At 42.1% G+C, this 19,273-nt stretch overlaps 1 pseudogene across 1 annotated transcript in view; it reads left to right on the forward strand.

Moving 5' to 3' along the window:
- Positions 1–1,661: 1,661 nt before the first annotated feature.
- LOC122544110 (NACHT, LRR and PYD domains-containing protein 3-like) overlaps positions 1,662–19,273 on the forward strand; it is a 32,136-nt pseudogene continuing 14,524 nt past the window's right edge. The window contains exons 1-3 of the transcript XR_015753998.1: positions 1,662–2,216; positions 3,628–3,724; positions 13,027–13,193. The product of XR_015753998.1 is annotated as an NACHT, LRR and PYD domains-containing protein 3-like (transcript). The remainder of the gene's footprint in view (positions 2,217–3,627; positions 3,725–13,026; positions 13,194–19,273) is intronic.

Genomic DNA, 19,273 nt, shown 5'->3' on the forward strand with positions numbered 1-19,273 from the left:
ACCAAGCCCACAGCCCAGGCGCTTGTCATGACACAGTCTGTTTGAGGCACAGCCAACTCTATTTTCACCTGTAGCCCCATTGATAAAATACAGATTTGAGACTGCCCAGGGAATCCCTTGTGAACTCAACCTGTAAGGCTCTCTTGATTCATTCCAGAGATCGTACTTTGGTAGTCTAGAATAAAAAAAAACTCTTACAGACAGTTTAGTTTAATTTTAGTCATTTTTGTGGAAAGTGTGTGGGAATGTTGCGTCTGCAGAAGTCATGAGACTCAGCTATCAGGGTGTGCAGGCTACGCAATTGGTCACAAACAGATGTGGTGAACAGATTAGACTAGATGAGCTTCGGTTGCACAAATGGCTATAAGAAGCTGCAATTGTCATGCACGGTGAGCTTAAGATAAAGATAATCAAATAAGGCATGATACAAACATGGGGGGGGGGTGATAAGATTAGAGTAATGGGAGAAGTAAACAGAGGTGGAGCTGAGTTGATGCAAGGCAGAGTGAAGCTGGTGCTTGTGATAAACTATGGGAATCAGGTAGATTACCAATAGCGAGAAGGGAGAGTGCTGAGAGACTAAACAAACAGTATATTAAAAAAAACAAGAATGTTCAGCAGGTGTGCCTACGTATTGGACACCCACTCTTGCAAGAACGGAGGAATAAAGACTGCTTCAGAATTTGACTCGGACAAAAAAATTATTTCATCAGTGAGCTACGTTTCTCATTCATTCCCTTTATTTACTAACAGCATCACTGTTACAACACAATGCTGATACCTAAAAGCCAAGCTAACTGGATTCTAATAACCCAGGAGAGTAGGATATTGCTCTTCCTTCAAGAGCCTGTGCAAGCTACTCTGCTGAACTATCACAAACAGGCTTCTTTTATACAAAATGTTTCACAGAAGCTGTACTGTCAGAAACAGGCTTTCTTTATCCAGAAGTTTACAAAACGCTCTGCATGTTCTGAACTAGACAGCTGACAGTGAAGGGCAATAATTCAGGAGAAAAGTTAATTGATACCGAGTTTCGTTTCAAGGTCAGAATCAAACACTTATAAATTTCACAAAGGAACAGCCGTGAATGTGATCACCCGGTGTCCTTTGGCAAATGTTCTTAACTACCTTACCCTCCCTGCCTGTCTATTTTCCGGTGTGAAGCAAATGTGTTCTTTAATTCAACATTACATTTTAGTCTAAAATGTTTAAGGACAGGTTATAAGGCTATAGACTTTCTCACCATGTTCAGCTTTTTTGTTTTCTCGCTGCCTCACCATTGCCAATCCCTTTAGGCTGCCTGACTGCTCTCCTCCCACTTTCTGGGGCTCCATCACCATCGACTGCAGCATGAGTGATGGCGTGGAGTCGGACAAAGTTAAAAATCACACCAAAACCAGGTTATCGTCCAACAGGTTTAATTCGGAAACACAAGTGCTGCTCTGCAAGCTTGAACTGTCCTTCCAAATGAACATGTTGGGCTACACGCTGCAGGAGACAGTCCTCACCCACTACCTGCCTCTTATACACCATCTTTTTCCGAGCAACTAACAGTTCTGATAAAGGATGACCGAATCCGAAACGTTACTTCCAAACCTACCGAGGTTTCTCCAGCGGTTCCCGCTTCCGTCCACATTCATCTCCCCAGCGACCATCTCCAGGCGGAACCTCGCATCCTAATTGCCAGAATCACCAGATTGACGGGAACGTTGACCAATCGGAGCTGGGTGGAGAGCACAGGCCCGCCTTGATGGCTCTCGCGGATGCCCGAGGCGCGGCCGTTTAACGGACATCGCGCGAGCTTGGCGAGGTGGCGCGGAGCTTGGCACTGCGCATGCGGGACATTTAAACTCGCAACCGCGGAAACCCGGGGGATGGTGGTTCATCGTCTCTCGCCGAGTGATAGTTCCTTCTTCATCCTTTTTCCTTCCAGTGAGGCTGAGAAAGCACCTTCGACGTTAATCGGCAAACTGTTAATGTGCAGCTATACCGAGGAGGATCTCATCAGATTGTGCGTCTCCCGGGCAGCGATCGGAAACAGGCCCTTCGGCCGATCTCGTCTATGCTAACCAGGTTTCCTCAACTGAACTAGTCCCGTTGGGCCCACATCCCCCTCTGAACCCTCAATGTTCATATGCCTGTCCAAAAGACGGTGGCACTTCAGAGTTGACAGGACACCAGGGCAGGATGAGATTCATCCAAGGGTTCTGACTGAAGTGAGAAGTGTTTGGTATGTTTTCGTGCTGTATATCTCTGCGATTCTAAGATTTGCACAGCGTCTGACCAGAAGCTATGGAGTCCTGTAAGGTAGTGAATGCTGAACACCGCTTCATGATTATTCAACAGTTGCAGTTCGTAGTGCTGAGGTCAATGAGACATTTCATTGTTCTACTTCTGTATTGTTGGCACTGTAACCAATACCACAATGCAAGGTGACATACCCCATTCCTAAATGTGATCACAATGGTGTTGATATGAAGGAAAAACTGACTAAAACTGATATTGTAACTAGACTAAGGCTATGATAAATAACCAGCTGGTGCATTTTAAAAGATCATGCAGTTGAAAAATACATTCTGTTTATATCAAAAACTGAGTGCACAGATCTGTCTATAGCTCATTCCTGAAGAAGGGCTTATGCCCGAAACGTCGATTCTCCTGCTCCTTGGATGCTGCCTGACCTGCTGCGCTTTTCCAGCAACACATTTTCAGCTCACTCAGGAAATGTCAATCTTTTTCAGGCAGTGACAAATTATGAGCATAGGGAAATGATAGTGACATTGAACAACTAATGTTCTGTCTTTATAGAAGAAGATACAAGATGCCTACCAGGAAAAGGTCAATGGACTAATAAGAATGGTGACACTGAATTCACTAAAATTAGCAGGAAGTGAGTTGTAGAGAAAATTTAAGTAACTTTCTTTGTTCTTTCCTGGGATGTGGTTGTTCAGTCAGCATTTGTTACCCTTGAACTAAATGTTTTGCTTGGCCATTCCAGAGGGTGGTTAAGAGTCAACCACATTACAGAGTGTTTGGATTTGCATATAAGCTGGTAGATGGTAGATTTCCTTCCCTAAAGAGCATTAGTGAACCAGATAGATTTTAATGACATTAAAATCAAATTTCACGATGGTGGGATTTGAGCCCATGTCCCTAGAATGTTAGCTGGGTATCCTAGAATATTCATACAGTCTGAAATGTTCTTGAGACCTGATGGCCTATATTGTAGGATTCTAAATGATACCAATGCAGAAATGGAGACTGTGAGTTTCTGAAATTTTCTTGAGTCCAGATCAGTGTCAGCAGACTTGGGAAAAGTATAGTCTGATTAGAAAACGTTCCCATGATTTAACAAAAGGGAAAATGTATTTGATAAACTGTTTTCTTTTTGTGCATTGTGTGACTAATCGGGGAGATAAAAGAACTTGTTTGTTATACACTTGGACTTTCAAAAGGAATTCTATAAGGAGCCACACGAACAGTGAAAACATAAGATTAAAAACTCAAGGTGGGGCTAATATGACTAGAGAACTAATTAATAAATGAGAAGCACAAATGGGCTGATATTTAACAAGGCAACATTCAACTTTCCATTTTTAATATTTGTGTAATCATCTTCTTTTTTAGAATATCAGAATCTGGAATAACTGTGTGACCATCATGGCTGAAAGTTCAAGTGGAGAAGAAGTTCCAGTTGCTTCAAGAAAAATGAAAATGGATGCGTGTAGGTTCACAACATTTTTTTTTTAATTCTTTTTTGATAAACATCCTGATCTTGTGGAAGGACCTGTAACGCTCTCAGGAAGAAGCAACAAGTCAGGCTGAACAGAAATACGAAAAGGAGTGACCATCTCGAGTGACAGTAAAATAATAAGTAGAGGAAGCTCTTGGAATACTGGAACTGTCCAGTATATATTTGATATTGAGGTATATAAAGAAGGGGACTTTTAGCAGGGTCTGGAGTATAGGTACAGAGATCAGGAGACCAACTCAAGTGGAATGGTAGCTGGGGCTTAGAGGTCTTGGCACACAAGAAGAGCAGTACTACATATGGAAGATTGTTTAGTTAGCAGAATTCAGAGACCTTCATACAGACTTGAGTAGTTCCTGTATGATATATGATCTGCCTGATGTTTGTTAGATGAATTTCCAGGAAAAAGTGAACCCACTTTTGGGAAGAAAGCGAGAGCAGAAGATATTGGTGTTTGGGGAAATACTCAGAAAATGTCGGGGAGCGAGCACATTGCTGTGAAAATTTACAAAACACCTGGGAAATTTCAATCACTGGGGCAAATAATGAGAGAAAAGTTATTCCCATAAATGCAATGGATATAATCTGTGATGCGCAGCTCATCCATTTGCAGATTGCATCTCTTCCAAATCTCTGGACCGATTCGATGTGAGTATATCCGCAGCCGATGTGGGAGTGAAGCAGTGAGATGGAGAATGCTGGCAGGGAGCAAAGCTGCCAAAGGAAGTCTAGTCAGGGAAAGTTGGTGGGACAGAAAGTGAGGTTTGCGAGGCTGTCTCCCAGGTATTATACTCCAAAAAATAATTGTTTTCAAATACAACTTATTGCGTCCTTTAGTGTTAGTTCATTACACTCCATAAAACTCACCCTCCCCATGTTTATATTTCCAATTTACACCTAATTAACTTTTCAATAGTATATTCATCACTTGTTCGTTATTTCATTAGGTCTCGGATATTTCTCCGTATCAGATGAATACAGGTTCCCCTTATTCAAAAAATGAAAAGTCGATCTATAATAAAACAGAGTCAGAAGTCAGATGACACTACCTTATAGTCCAACAGGTTTATTTGAAATCACAATCTTTTGGAGCGTTGCCCCTTTATCACTTGCTGCTACACCTGACGAAGGGGCAATACTTTGAAAGTTTGTGATTTAAAATAAACCTGTTGGACTACAACCTGCCGCTGTCTGACTCCTGACCTTGTCCACCCCAGTCCAACACTGACACCTCCACATCGTATAATAGAACAAAACATGTAAAGTGATGCCTGATTATGTTCTTTTTTTTACCAATTAAAATTTGGAGATCTTTCCATTCTCCAGGATCTGTTAGATCTGCAATGTCGATCCTCAGTTTCTTTTTGTTTCACATATTCTGTTAAATGTTCATTATTCTATCATGATTTATTATCGATGTAGTACTCAGTGGTATTGGTGCTAAATCCCTTTTTGGAATTTCTTCCAATATTTTTTGCTCGGAAACTTGCCATATCTACCTCCTCACTGAGAGTAAGAGTCTATGCTGCAAAGAACGTTTTAGCTTCCTTGCTTCCCTTTACCACAGGAAAAACACTAAGCCTTCTTGCAGTAATTTGCATCAGAAACATTGCTTTTCAAAGCAAAGTTTCGTGCATCTGCTATCAATCAGGTAGAAATTTATTTTTAAAAGGCATTGTACTCTAATTTTTTTCAATTACTTGTCCAAATGATATCTTTCACCTTGGAATATTTCATAGGTGTACTCAACTCTGGGACTTCAAAACTGGCATCGGTCTGGTTTGAGTACCCAGACGATTCAGCTGTCCAATTAAATTTCACAATTCCTCCATTTCAGTCTCTTGATAGCTGCTACATCTTTTTTGAAGTCTGACTTTGACTAATAGGAATGGAGCAAACACTTACCAATTAATATTGCTGGTGCAAAATGACACTTGATCTATTCTGCCTGATTTCCAATCCAATGTTTTTCCATACTTAAAGTTTATTATTTTTGATCCTTGCCAAAGCCTTGCTCAGTCTTTTCCATTTAAAAAAAAAATCATTCTCTTTAAAATAAACCATATCTCCCAGATTGAAACTAGTTTCTCCTGGCCTTGCCTTAGATGTTTCTAATCAATTTATTCAGACATGTTATGACACATCTCTGGAATAGATGGGACCGGAACCTGAGTCCTTTTGGTCAGTCACAGGGATACCACCGAAGCACCACAAAACTTGCTGAATTCTTTCTTGGGCTTGTCTCTAATGGTAGCCTTAGTGTGTTCAAATTCTGTTTAAAAAGTAAAAGTGCTTGTAGTCTTCCCAGGCTGGGAGCTGATTATTACTAATGGATCTTTTAGGATTCTTACTAAAATCTAAATGATAGATTTAGCACACACCACACACCACAATGGATGGTTTTTGAACATTTCATCCACTATTGTACCATTCCTTTGACATACCCACTGCAAAAAGAACTTTCTTTTACCATGTTCTGACTTAAGGAGGTATCACTAGATTATTCTGAGCTGAAAATGTGTTGCTGGAAAAGCGCAGCAGGTCAGGCAGCATCCAGGGAACAGGAGAATCGACGTTTCGGGCATGAGCCCTTCTTCAGGAAGCCTGTTCCCTGGATGCTGCCTGACCTGCTGCGCTTTTCCAGCTCTGATCTCCAGCATCTGCAGACCTCACTTTCTCCTCACTAGATTATTCATCAAGCAACTCAGGTAGTTTTTTTGGGGACCTGGGTTTGAATCCTGCCATGCAAGGTGGTGAGATTTGAATCCAATTTAAACAAAGAAATCTGAAATTTGGAGTCTAATGATGATCCTAAAACCATTGTTGATCATCAGAAAAATCACCTAGTTCACTCATGTCCTTTCGGAAAGAAAACTGCTCTGATTACCTGGTCTGGCCACATGTGAGTTCACACCCACAGCAATGTGATTGACTCTTAACTCTCTTTAGAATTTAGAAAGTCAAGGATGATCTGTTTAAAGCCTTCACGAAAGTAATAGTAAAAGACAGGGTTGATTTAAAGATAAATTATTTTCACTGGCTGGGGAATCCTAGAACGAGTTAGTGTAGTCTAAGAGTTTATGTCCAGACTGTTCACTTCCACACAAGGTGGTAAATGTTTAGAACTCTCATTCCCGAGCAGAGGCGATATATGCTGGGTCAGTTGTTAATTTTGAACTTGGGGGAGAGAATTTTGTTAACCAGAAGTATTAAGGGATATGGGCCAACGCCAGGTATATGGCATTAGGTATCAAATCAGCCATGATCTCACTGAATGGTGGGACAGGCTCAAGAGGCTGAATAACTTAATTCTCTACCTATGTTAACTTTTTTGTACTCCATTATGGACTACCAGTTGAGTACAGTTGGAGAGGTACAGTCTGATCAAGGCTCAAAATCCATGTCTAAAGTTCTCTGGGAAATCATTAGCAGTTTGGGATTAAACATGGGTAGTTTTGAAAAGGTGCTGGGAGCATACGTCCAAATTTGGGAAGTTATTGACTAGAGAAAAATACAAAAGAAGAAAATAACATGGGAAATGATAAATAGAAAATAAGAGGTCGGCATGGACTAGTTGAACTGAAGGGTCTCATTCCATGCTGCATGATTCTGACAGAGAATGCAGATCTAACAGCAAATCAACAGATAACAGGAGGTTACAAAAATTTAAAAAAAAATACAGAACTTAAGGCATGCATGTAGCATTTGAAACAAAGCAGATGAACTAGTAGTGCAAATTAGAATTTGTGCTAAGTTCAGTCCAATGGTCATAGTACACATTTCCATGAAAACTATATTGATTTTAGGAGTAGAGACTACCAAACTAATGTAAGCAAAATAAAATTAATCAAGGAAATGATGGTACTGAATGATGGGTCCCCAGGACAGGATGTTTTTAGTTCAGGGTTTGAAGGAAGTAGTTGAGATTTCTTGTATTTGACTTAAGGATGTGAGCACCACTGCCAATGTTATTGTGCACCCTCATTTGCTCTTGAGAACGTGATGAGCTGCTTTCTTGAACTGCTGAAGTCCTTGTGATATAGGTGCCCAAATTGTTTTTGGGCCCACTAATGGTGACAGGACAGTCTGCATGTTCCAAGTCAGGATGTTGTGATTGTTATCAAGGAGATTGCAAATGTGTAAGACAATATGAAATGGACAGGCCTAGACTATTTGGCCCCTTGACCCTCTGCCATTCAATAGGATTGTGGATGATCTGACATTCCTCACATCCACTATATTACTGCCTTTTCTTGATAACCCTTGATTGTCATTAGTGATCAAGAATCCATCTATCTCTGTGTTCAATGTACACAGGAGTCTGCCCGCTCTGTGGGAAGGAGATCCGAAGACATTCAACACTGAGAATAAATTCATACTCATCTCAGTCTTAAATTGGCCCTCCTTTAAACTGATTCTATGCTGTCTGGTCCTTGACTGTCTCATGAGAGTAAACATCCACTTAGTATTAAGCCTGTCAACTCCCTTAACAATGTTATAAATTTCAATGACATCAACCCTCATTCTTCTAAACTTCAGTGAGTACAGTTCCAATCTGCCTAACCTTTACTCCATAAGAAAATTCCTCCATACCAGGGATATGGGGACTAAAACTGCTCATTGTGCTCCAGATGTGGCATCACCAGAACCTGCCGCTACAACTTCAAACCCTTTTGAAATAAGGGTCAGCATTCCATTAGCCTTCCTGATTACCTGCTGCCCCTGTGTGCTAGCTTTGTATTTCATTCCCAAGTCTGTATTGCAGCTTTCTGTCATTTTTCTCCATTTAAATAGTACTTTGTTCTCCTGTTCTACCTTCCAAAAGAACAACTTCTCATTTCCAACATTGTGCTTCATTTGCCAACTTTTTGCCCACTTGTGTAACCTATCAATTTCACTCTGAACTATTTGTATTCCTCTCAAAAGTTACCTTTCACCTATTTTTGTGTTGCCCGCCAATTGGCTACAATATATTGGCTTCCTTTCTCCAAGTCATTGATACATATTGTAAACAGTTGCAATCCCAGTACTGATCTATATGGAACCCCACCGGTTAAAAGATTGGCAATCTGAAAAAGAACTCCCTACCCCAGTCTCTATTTCCTTTCCATTAGTCAATTCTCTATCTGTGCCAATGTGCTATCTCCAATACCTTGTTCCCCATAAGTATTCCTGACGAAGGGCTTATGCCCGAAACATCGATTCTTCTGTTCCTCTGATGCTGCCTGACCTGCTGTACTTTTCCAGCAACACAATCTTGACCCCCATAATTATCACCCAGATTCAATTTCTAAGGAGCCAATATTCACTTTGATCTGTCTCTTCCACTTTTTTTATATATTTAAAGAAGCTCTTATTGCCAAATTTTATATTCCTCACTAGTTTGCCCTTGTGTTTTATTTTTTCTCTTTATCTTTTCACTCCTTGTTTTCACGCTCCATGAGTTTTTAGCTTGGACTTAATCTTTGGTGAGACAACTTGCCTCATGCCTTCTGGAAGTCCAAACACAACACATTAGGTTAGGATAGCTAATCAGCATGGACAGGTTGGACTGAAGGTGTGTTTCCATGCTGTACATATCTATGACTCTATGATGTACTAGTTTCCTTTTTATACACACCGATTGAGACTTCTTCAAAACTCTAATAAATGAACCCGATATGATCTTTTTATATGACATTACCTGTCAGCAATCTGATCAAGATAACAAATTACGTTTATTTTAAGTAAATGTGAGGTGTTGCATTTTGGTAAGGCAGACCAGGGCAGGACTTGTACAGTTAACAGGGGCTTGGGCAGTGTTGCTGAACGGAGAGACCTAGGACTGCAGGTATACTGTTCTTTGGCAGTGGAGTCACAATAGAGGATAGGAACAGGCCTTTCGGCCCTCCAAGCATGCGCTGAAACATTTTTGCTTTTCCATACTAAAACTGTCTTCACTTACAGGATCCATATCCCTCTATTCCCTTCTTGTTCATATTTGTCCTGGTGCTGCTTGAATGCTGCTATTGTGTCTGCTTCCACCATCACCTGTGGCAGTGTGTTCCAGGCACCCACCAACCCTCGTTAGAAAAACTTGCTTTGCACCTCTCTTTTAAACTGCCCCCACATGCCCAACTCCCACCTTGAACCTCTGTCCTCTAGTAATTGACCCCCTCCACCCAGGGAAAAAGCCTCATTCTTTCCACTCTATCTATGCCATTCACAATCGTATAAATCGCACAAACTGACTAGTCGTCCCTCAACCTCCTGCATTCCAGTGAAAACAAACCCAGTCTATCAAACCTTTCTTCATAGCTAATATCCCCCATAAGGGGCAACATCCTGGTTAAACTTTTCTGTACTCTTCCCCAAAGCATCCACATACTTCTATTAATAAGTGGTGACGAAAACTATATGCAATATTCAAAATATGGCCTAAGTGAAGTTCTATAAAGCTACAATATAACTTGCCTATCCTTATACTCCATGCCCCTTCCAATTGTTATGGAGCAGTCCACACTCCCTCAAAATACTTCAAGAAAGTAGCCCATAACCTAACTTTTCTAGTTGTTTTAAGTAGATATTCCAAGAGTGATGCAGCTGGCCCAACCACTTAGTTTTAAACAAAACAGAATTTATTCGCAAGATTGCCGAATGAAACACAAACAAAAGAGATCAGAATATAGAATAACTTAACTATTAAAAAAAACCTAATCAACTCTATCGCAACTTAGTGATGCTGTTCCAAATATTTGCAACGTCCCCGTTAATGCCCCCATGGCAAAAAAAGCAGTAAAAATCAAACACTTGTTCTTATAGGAGTAATGTCTCCAAGAGAGAGAGAGAGAGAGAATCAGCATGGAACTGTCCCTTGGACCAACAGCCTCATAGGAAACCTAACTGCTTGCTAAAACCAAATCAAACCAAATCCAGAGAAAGTTTGAGCTGGGAAAATTGGACACTCCCTTTTTATTGTACAAGTGTTTTTTTTTAAAACTTGACAGCCTTTTGTCTGAGATGGTATCTGCTAGCTATAATCAAATTAGCCCAAAAACCCTTCTAAACCAGGCACATCAGAACTTGTGTTTACAACCTCTCGGTGGGGGGAGGGAAACAAGGACAGAATAACCTTGTCAAAGCAGCAGCATCGTCACACAATGAAGGCCAGCATGTCATGGGTCTTTGTTTTTACTATCTTCTCTACCTGTCACCTTCAGTGATATGTGGACCTGCACGCGCAGATCCCTCTGCATATCAAGACTTCTAAAGGTTCTGCCGTTCACTGTATAATTTCCACCTGTACTTGACTTACCAAAATGCATCACCTCTCATTTGTCCTGATTTAAGTTCCATCTGCTATTTTTCTGCTCAAGCCTCCAACTGATCTATATCCTACTGTGTCCTCTGATAATCCTCCTCACTATCTGTAACTCCACCAATCTTTGTATCATTCACAAAGTTACTAATCAGACCTCTAAAACATTTATGTAGACCACGAACAGCAGCAGTCCCAGCACTGATTTCCTGTTGAACACCACTAGTAACAACCCTCCATTCCGAAAAGCATCTTTCTACTACAAACCTCTGTTTCCTATGAGTAAGCCAGTTCTGTATCCATCTTGCCAGCTCACCCCGATATCATGTGACTTCACCTTTTGTACCAGTCTATCATGAGGGACCTTGTCAACAGCTTCACTGAAGTCCATTTAGACAACATCAACTGTTTTTTCCCTCATCAATCTCTTCATCACCTCCTCAAATAAAGTCTATAGGCAGGCAGTCAGTCCATGTGACATTTTATAAAATCCTACTGTGAATATAGAACCAGTCTGACTCATGGTTGGAGTATAGGCAGACTCTAACCTCACACCCTTAGTCTGGGATTTACATATTAATGAATCGAAACCTGCAACCCATTCTCAGTGATTTAAAGATTTGACATCAGTGTAGATTTATTCAATAGATCACATCAATTGTATGACACCTTGATTTTTTACTCTAAATTCGGTGTCCTATGATCTTGCCCCACTAGCTACCTGATGAAGAAGCAGCCCTCTGAAAGCTTGTACTTCTAAATAAACATGCTGGACTGTACCCTGGTGTTCTGTGATTTTTTAACTTTGTCTATCCCAGTCCAACACCAGCACCTCTACATCACAGATCCAAAGTCGTCTGTTCCCTGTGTGGCTCCAGCCATCTGCTGTCTTTGTTGCTCAACATAGTAGAGAGCATGATGTTTAGAAGGTGCTATCTTCTCGTGCACCTTGCAGATTGTACATGCTCCTGCCACTGTGCATGGGTTTTGGAGAAAATGAATGAACATGTGAATGAATGGAGTACTGTTCAAGCATGCTGCTTTGTTTCAGACGGCGTTAACTTGACTGTTGTTGAAGCCAAACTCATTGTAGCCAGCCAGTCATATTTGATCACTCTCCTTTCACTGCCTCCTGTCTGTGCAGGCTTTGCAACTCAGCAAGTGAGAATAGAAGAAAACTCAACCGTGTGGAGAGTTCCCATTTCCTTGCTCTTGTTATTCACACTGAGCAAGTTGGGTTTTGATTTAATAGGAGCAACCAGGATGTTATTCAGAGATTGCCTACCCTGGGAAGCTGGTTAGAAGTTAATTCTTAAATGTCAATTAATATTTGAATTAACCAGTCCAAGCTTGTTTCTTACATTCCCACATGGACAGCCTCAGTTTTAAAAACAAACATTCACTGGATGACAACATCACTAGCTAAGCCAACATTTATGGTCCGTTCCTAATTCAATTACAAGTCAACCATATTGCTGTGGGTCTGGAGTCAATTTCTTCCCTAAAACACATTTGTGAATCAGCAGGTGTTCTTGACAGTCTCTTCAAGGTCTTGATTTTTTTTTCTGAATTGAAATACCACTATCTGCTCTTTTGGTTTGTTTTTCTTTCATATTAGTCTATTTATCAAGGGGGGGGGGAAAGGTGATTCTTTGTGTCTTCCATTTCCTGCTCTCAGATTCTGCCCTTTTGTAATTTTGGTTTTTCTGATTTAATCCTTTATGTTCTTGCTATCCCTTTAAAATGATTACATTTCCGTAGTTTCTTGTATTCCAGGATATTGAGAGATATGAGGCAAAACTGGATAAATGCAATTGAGTCACAGAACAGTTGTGATTCCACTAATTTCTGCTGTGTCTTAAGGAGATGTTTGATAATGTAGTTCACAGGAAGATTCAGAAATTTGTTAAAAGGAGAATTGTAACAGCCTAGGTAGAAACTTGATACTATGTTTTGTTTTGTTGATTTCTGTTCTCAGATCCGATCCCTACAATCGATGAATTCCTGACAAAATGTGATGATTCCCAACTGTTCCAACTAACAAAATTCTACCAAGACAGACTTGAACAAGCAATTGAAGAGCGGGCAGAAGGCCTCTGGCTCATGTTAATGGATGCCGACCAATTCATTGGACAGGAATATCATGTGAGTGGGAATATAGTGCTCACATAATTTGGGCAAATCCACCCCATAAATTGCCTCGGAAAATTTGATCACAGTATTGACTCAAATAAGTCTCTGGCCACACGCAAGTTTCAATTTCAACAAACGCTGTATTTCAATTAAGCCGGCAAAAGACCAATAGTCTATGGTCCAGAGTATCTATCAAGATATCTCTGGACTAATAATAGATTTCCAATATCTAGCAAAAAGACAGTATATTTCATAGCCCTAATGTGTGTAACTATTTTGCATGTTTAAGTCCCCACAGCGTAATGTTTCTAAGTTCTCATAATTCAAAAGTTGTTAAATCAATATATCAATACAAAGCTATTGATTCAAATATTTTTACATCTGGTGCCATTCTCAAACGTCAAAGCAGATAAAGCCAAACAACTGTCAGTATTCTATTCATTGAATATGATGGCAGCTTTATCTGAGGGGTAACAATTCCATGGTCTGAGATTCTATGGTCTTTAATTCATTCTCATGGTCACTATGACTGCCATTTTAAACTTGTAAGGCAAATTATTATTGCAAAATGGAGACTTACAAATGGAGGCATTTAACTGTTGATTCCCCAATACTTTACCAACTGGGTGACCACGTAAAAGTTGTCCTTGTAAATGGAATGGAACAAAACATTCCGAGGAAGCTCCTTCAACCACAGGCTGGTTTTCTCTGTTCGCTGCTGATAGGCATATTAGTGATACATCAAGTCCTGGCAGTTAGATCGGATTGGCTAATGGTCAATCGAGCCTACTCTGCCATTCAGTATGATCATAGTTGATCCTTTATTTAAATATCTCACACTCAATCAGATCTACATTTGAAGGAAAAACCCTACAGTCTGAAACAACTACCTAACTATTCTAATCCCGTTTTCCCATAGCCTTGTATGCCTTGATGTCGCAAGTGCACATCTAAATACTGCGAAAATATTATGAGGGTTTCTGCCTCTACCACTCTTGCAGGCAGTGAGTTCTAGATTTCCATCACCTTCTGGGTGAAAACATTTTTCCTCACATCCTCTCTAAACCTCCTTCCCCTTATCTTAAATCAATGCCCACGGTCATTTGAATCCTCCACCAATGGGAACAGTTTCTAACTATCTATGCCCCTCATAATTTCATGAGGCCCACCACCACCATGAGCCCAGGCTGTTAAATCTCTGTTTTGTATTTGATGGAAACTCTCCAGCCTGTGCAAATTCCTGTAAAATCTCCTCTGCACCCAATCTATTCCAATTGCATCCTTTCTATAATATGGATTCCAGAACTGCACATAATACTCGAGCTGTTGCGCAGACGGAATTTCGTGTTGGTCCCAAGGTCCTGTACTTCCCCCGGGAACCTGTGCCCCACAACCTGAGCCGCCTCCGGAATTTTAATTTTTAAGCATGTAGAACATAGATAGAACATAGAACAATACAGCACAGAACAGGCCCTTCGGCCCACGATGTTGTGCCGAACATTTGTCCTAGCTTAAGCACCCATCCATGTACCTATCCAATTGCCGCTTAAAGGTCACCAAAGATTCTGACTCTACCACTCCCACAGGCAGCGCATTCCATGCCCCCACCACTCTCTGGGTAAAGAACCCACCCCTGACATCTCCCCTATACCTTCAACCCTTCACCTTAAATTTATGTCCCCTTGTAACACTCTGTTGTACCCGAGGAAAAAGTTTCTGACTGTCTACTCTATCTATTCCTCTGATCATCTTATAAACCTCTATCAAGTCACCCCTCATCCTTCGCCGTTCCAATGAGAAAAGGCCTAGCACTCTCAACCTATCCTCGTACGACCTATTCTCCATTCCAGGCAACATCCTGGTAAATCTTCTCTGCACCCTCTCCAAAGCTTCCACATCTTTCCTAAAGTGAGGCGACCAGAACTGCACACAGTACTCCAAATGTGGCCTAACCAAAGTCCTGTACAGTTGCAACATCACTTCACGACTCTTGAATTCAATCCCTCTGCTAATGAACGCTAATACACCATAGGCCTTCTTACAATCTCTATCCACCTGAGTGGCAACTTTCAAAGACCTATCAACATAGACCCCAAGATCCCTCTGCTCCTGCACCTCACTAAGAACCCTACTGTTAACCCTGTATTCCACATTCTTATTTGTCTTTCCAAAATGGATAACCTCACACTTGGCAGGGTTGAACTGCGGAACTGCCACTCCTCAGCCCAGCTCTGCATCATATCCAAGTCTCTTTGCAGCCGACAAGAGCCCTCCTCACTATCCACAACTCCACCAATCTTCGTATCATCTGCAAATTTACTGACCCACCCTTCGACTCCCTCATCCAAGTCATTAATAAAAATTACGAACAGCAGAGGACCCAGAACTGATCCCTGCGGAACTCCACTTGTAACTGGGCTCCAAGCTGAATATATACCATCTACCACCACTCTCTGACTTCGACCGGTTAGCCAGTTTTCTATCCAATTGGCCAAATTTCCCTCTATCCCATGCCTCCTGACTTTCCGCATAAGCCTACCATGGGGAACCTTATCAAATGCCTTATTAAAATCCATGTACACTACATCCACTGCTCTACCCTCATCCACATGCTTGGTCACCTCCTCAAAGAATTCAATCAGACTTGTAAGGCAAGACCTACCCTTCACAAATCCGTGCTGGCTGTCCCTAATCAAGCAGTGCCTTTCCAGATACTCATAAATCCTATCCCTCAGTACCCTTTCCATTACTTTACCTACCACCGAAGTAAGACTAACTGGCCTGTAATTCCCGGGGTTATCCCTATTCCCTTTTTTGAACAGGGGCACAACATTCGCCACTCTCCAGATGAAAAGATCATTGCCAACGGTACTGCAATTTCCTCTCTTGCTTCCCACATAATCCAGGATAGATCCCATCAGGCCCGGGGGACTTGTCCATCCTCAAGTTGTTCAAAATATCCAACACCTCTTCCTTCCTAACATGTATCTCCTCTAGCTTACCAGTCCGTTTCACACTCTCCTCTTCAACAATACGGTTCCTCTCAATCGTAAATACTGAAGAAAAGTACTCATTCAAGACCTCTCCTATCTCTTCCGACTCAATACACAGTCTCCCACTAAAGTCCTTGATTGGACCATGTATCACGCCGTCCACCTCTTCTCCCTCATCCACCACCCGGACACGCCTTAGCATGCCCATCTGCCAGTGGAGGACTCTCTATGCGGGAGTCCTCCCCCTTTCTCTCGGGATCTGGGGTGAAGGGGACCTCCGCGTGCAGCACCCTGTGATCGCAAATTGCGATGTTTCATGGACTCCCAGCCCAACTGTTTGTTCTGTGGTGCTGTGGAATCCATGGATCATGTGTATATATGGGGTGTGGGCGTTTGCATTCCCTTTTTGATTTTCTTAAAAACCTCCTTCTCTGTTTCTGGTTGCACTTCAGTCCCACGCTCCTGATCTTCAGGCACCCAGTACGAAAGGAGGAGGGCAGATCTGAGGACCTCCTTGTGGGTCTGTTCGTGGGCCTGGCCAAACTGGCCATAAACAGGTCCAGGCAGCGGGCCGTGGAGGGGGTTGTTAGGTTCGACTGCCTGCCCCACTTCTGCGGTTATGTTAGAGACTGGGTGTCTCTGGAGAAGGAGCACGCGGTGTCCACCAACACCCTCGGGCTGTTCAGGGAGAGTTGGGCACCGTAGGGAGTGGAGTGTATTATTTCCCTGTTCAATTCTATTTTGATTCAATCCCTGCCCCTCCCCTTCACTGTTTGCTTATGCAACATTGCCCTTTGATGTCAAGGGCACTGCTTGTCACTGGCCACTTGGGTGTTGGAAACTGAATAAAGATTTGTGCACCTTGAGTTTTAAAAAAAATACTCTAGCTGTGGCCCTGCCAATGTTTTGTACAGTTCCAGCATCATCTCCCTGCTGTCCTGCTTTCTCCCTATATTATTTGATGCCTTTTGTCTCTGTTTGCTGAGCTGTGTATTCAGTGACCTTGGCCTTCAGGATTTCTAAAAGTTCACTACCTCGCTGAGCAAATTTATCATCTCTGTTCAAAATGACCGTTCATAACACAAGAGACCATGACCCCTTGTGTTATACCATAGCTAAGAAAGTATTATCTCTGCATTAATTCTGTCCAAGCCTGTCAAACTTTTATGTTTCAATAACCTCCCAGTCGATACAGGGCCCGCCGTGATACTTCCTTAAAAAGGATACAAAACTAAAATTCTGGAGGCACCTCAGGTTGTGAGGCACAGGTTCCCGGGAGAAGTACAGGACCTTGGGACCAACATGAAATGCCGTCTGCGCAACAGCTAGAGTATTATGTGCAGTTCTGGAATCCATATTTCTGAACTCCAGTAAGTACAGGCTTAGTTGGCTCAATAATCAACATTGGGCAAACTTGTGGAATGAATTGCGAGAGGAGGTAGCGGATGCAGAACATTTAGATAAGGAGATGAGTAGGAAAGGTTTGAAGGGATATGGGTCAACTGCAAGTAGGTGGGGCTAGTTTGGTTTGGAAACATGGTCAGTGTGGGCTAGTTGGACCAAAGGGTCTGTTTCCAAGACTCAGTTCCCCAGTTTTACTCACTATCATCCACATATTTACATTCATAAAATTGAATCCAGCCCTGATCTCTTTGTTGATTAGTGGTGCTGGAAAAGCACAGCAGGTCAGGCAGCATCCGAGGATCAGGAAACATTTTTGCCCAAATAATTAATTGTTTGTTCACTGCATCTTTTGAGCCTTCCTTCACTTGCTTTTCCCCATGCCCCATCTTCTCTCTTTTACCATCATTGGTACTAAGGCAAGGCCCATTATTCAACCTGTCTTTCAAGTTTTAATCCACTACGCTAGTTATTCGCTCAGCAGGAGATTAGTTCCATTTCTGTGAAACTCCCCTCTTCTGAACAGCTTTCTTCTTTTCCCAAAACTGATCACAATGTCCCAAAAATCTAGACTGCTACCTTCTACACCATCCTTCAAGTCACGAATTTACCTCCCTCATCTGCCTTTGCCTAAACTGAGAAGCTGTAAGCACCCATGGTACTTCTGTGAATACTATGCTGGATGTCTTGTGTTTCAAATTCCTCAGCTGCTGAAATCGGTCCCCTAAGATCTCCAAGCTGTTCCTCCCTATGTTGTTTGTTCTCACATGGAAACACAACCCCTGGTTTTCATTCTCCCTTTCCAGGCATTTATCCAGTTGTTCTGTTAATGACCTGAAGCCTTCTATCTGGGAAGCAACAGACCATATATGACTCACCATCTTGGCTGCAAAATAGACTGTGTATCCCCCCAGCTAATGAATCACCCACTGCTACGATCTTTCTAGTCTGCCTACGAGCCACCGCCTTTTTTTTATTATTGGTCTTCAAAGTAACCTTGGGTTTCTCTCAAGTGATCCACCCCGACTCAGTTGTGTAGCTCACTAAATAGGCAAGGGAGAAAACTGTGAATCATAGACAGGTTAGCCTAGCATCAACAGTGGAGAAAATACTGGGATTTCTTTTTATTCACTCGTGAGATGTGGGCATCACTGGCTGGCTAGCATTTATTGCCTATCCCTAGTTGCCCTTGAGAAGGTGGTGGGGGTGTTGGTGAGCTATCTTCATGAACTGCTACAATCCATGAGCTGAAGGTAGACCCACAAGGCCATTAGAATTCTAGAATGTTTTACCCAGCAGCAGTGAAAGAAGGGGGATATATTCCCAACTGAAAATGTGTTGCTGGAAAAGCGCAGCAGGTCAGGCAGCATCCAAGGAGCAGGAGAATCGACGTTTCGGGCATGAGCCCTTCTTCAGGAATGAGGAAAGTGTGTCCAGCAGGCTAAGATAAAAAGTAGGGAGGAGGGACTTGGGGGAGGGGCGTTGGAAATGTGATAGGTGGAAGGAAGTCAAGGTGAGGGTGATAGGCTGGAGTGGGGGTGGGGGCAGAGAGGTCAGGAAGAAGATTGCAGGTTAGGAAAGCGGTGCTGAGTTCGAGGGATTTGACTGAGACAAGGTGGGGGGAGGGGAAATAAGGAAACTAGAGAAATCTGAGTTCATCCCTTGTGGTTGGAGGGTTCCTAGGCGGAAGATGAGGCG

Source organism: Chiloscyllium plagiosum, unplaced genomic scaffold (genome assembly GCF_037043375.1).
Source record: "Chiloscyllium plagiosum isolate Xiang-an unplaced genomic scaffold, Cpla_swu_hap1 HiC_scaffold_40, whole genome shotgun sequence".
Taxonomy (NCBI): domain Eukaryota; kingdom Metazoa; phylum Chordata; class Chondrichthyes; order Orectolobiformes; family Hemiscylliidae; genus Chiloscyllium; species Chiloscyllium plagiosum.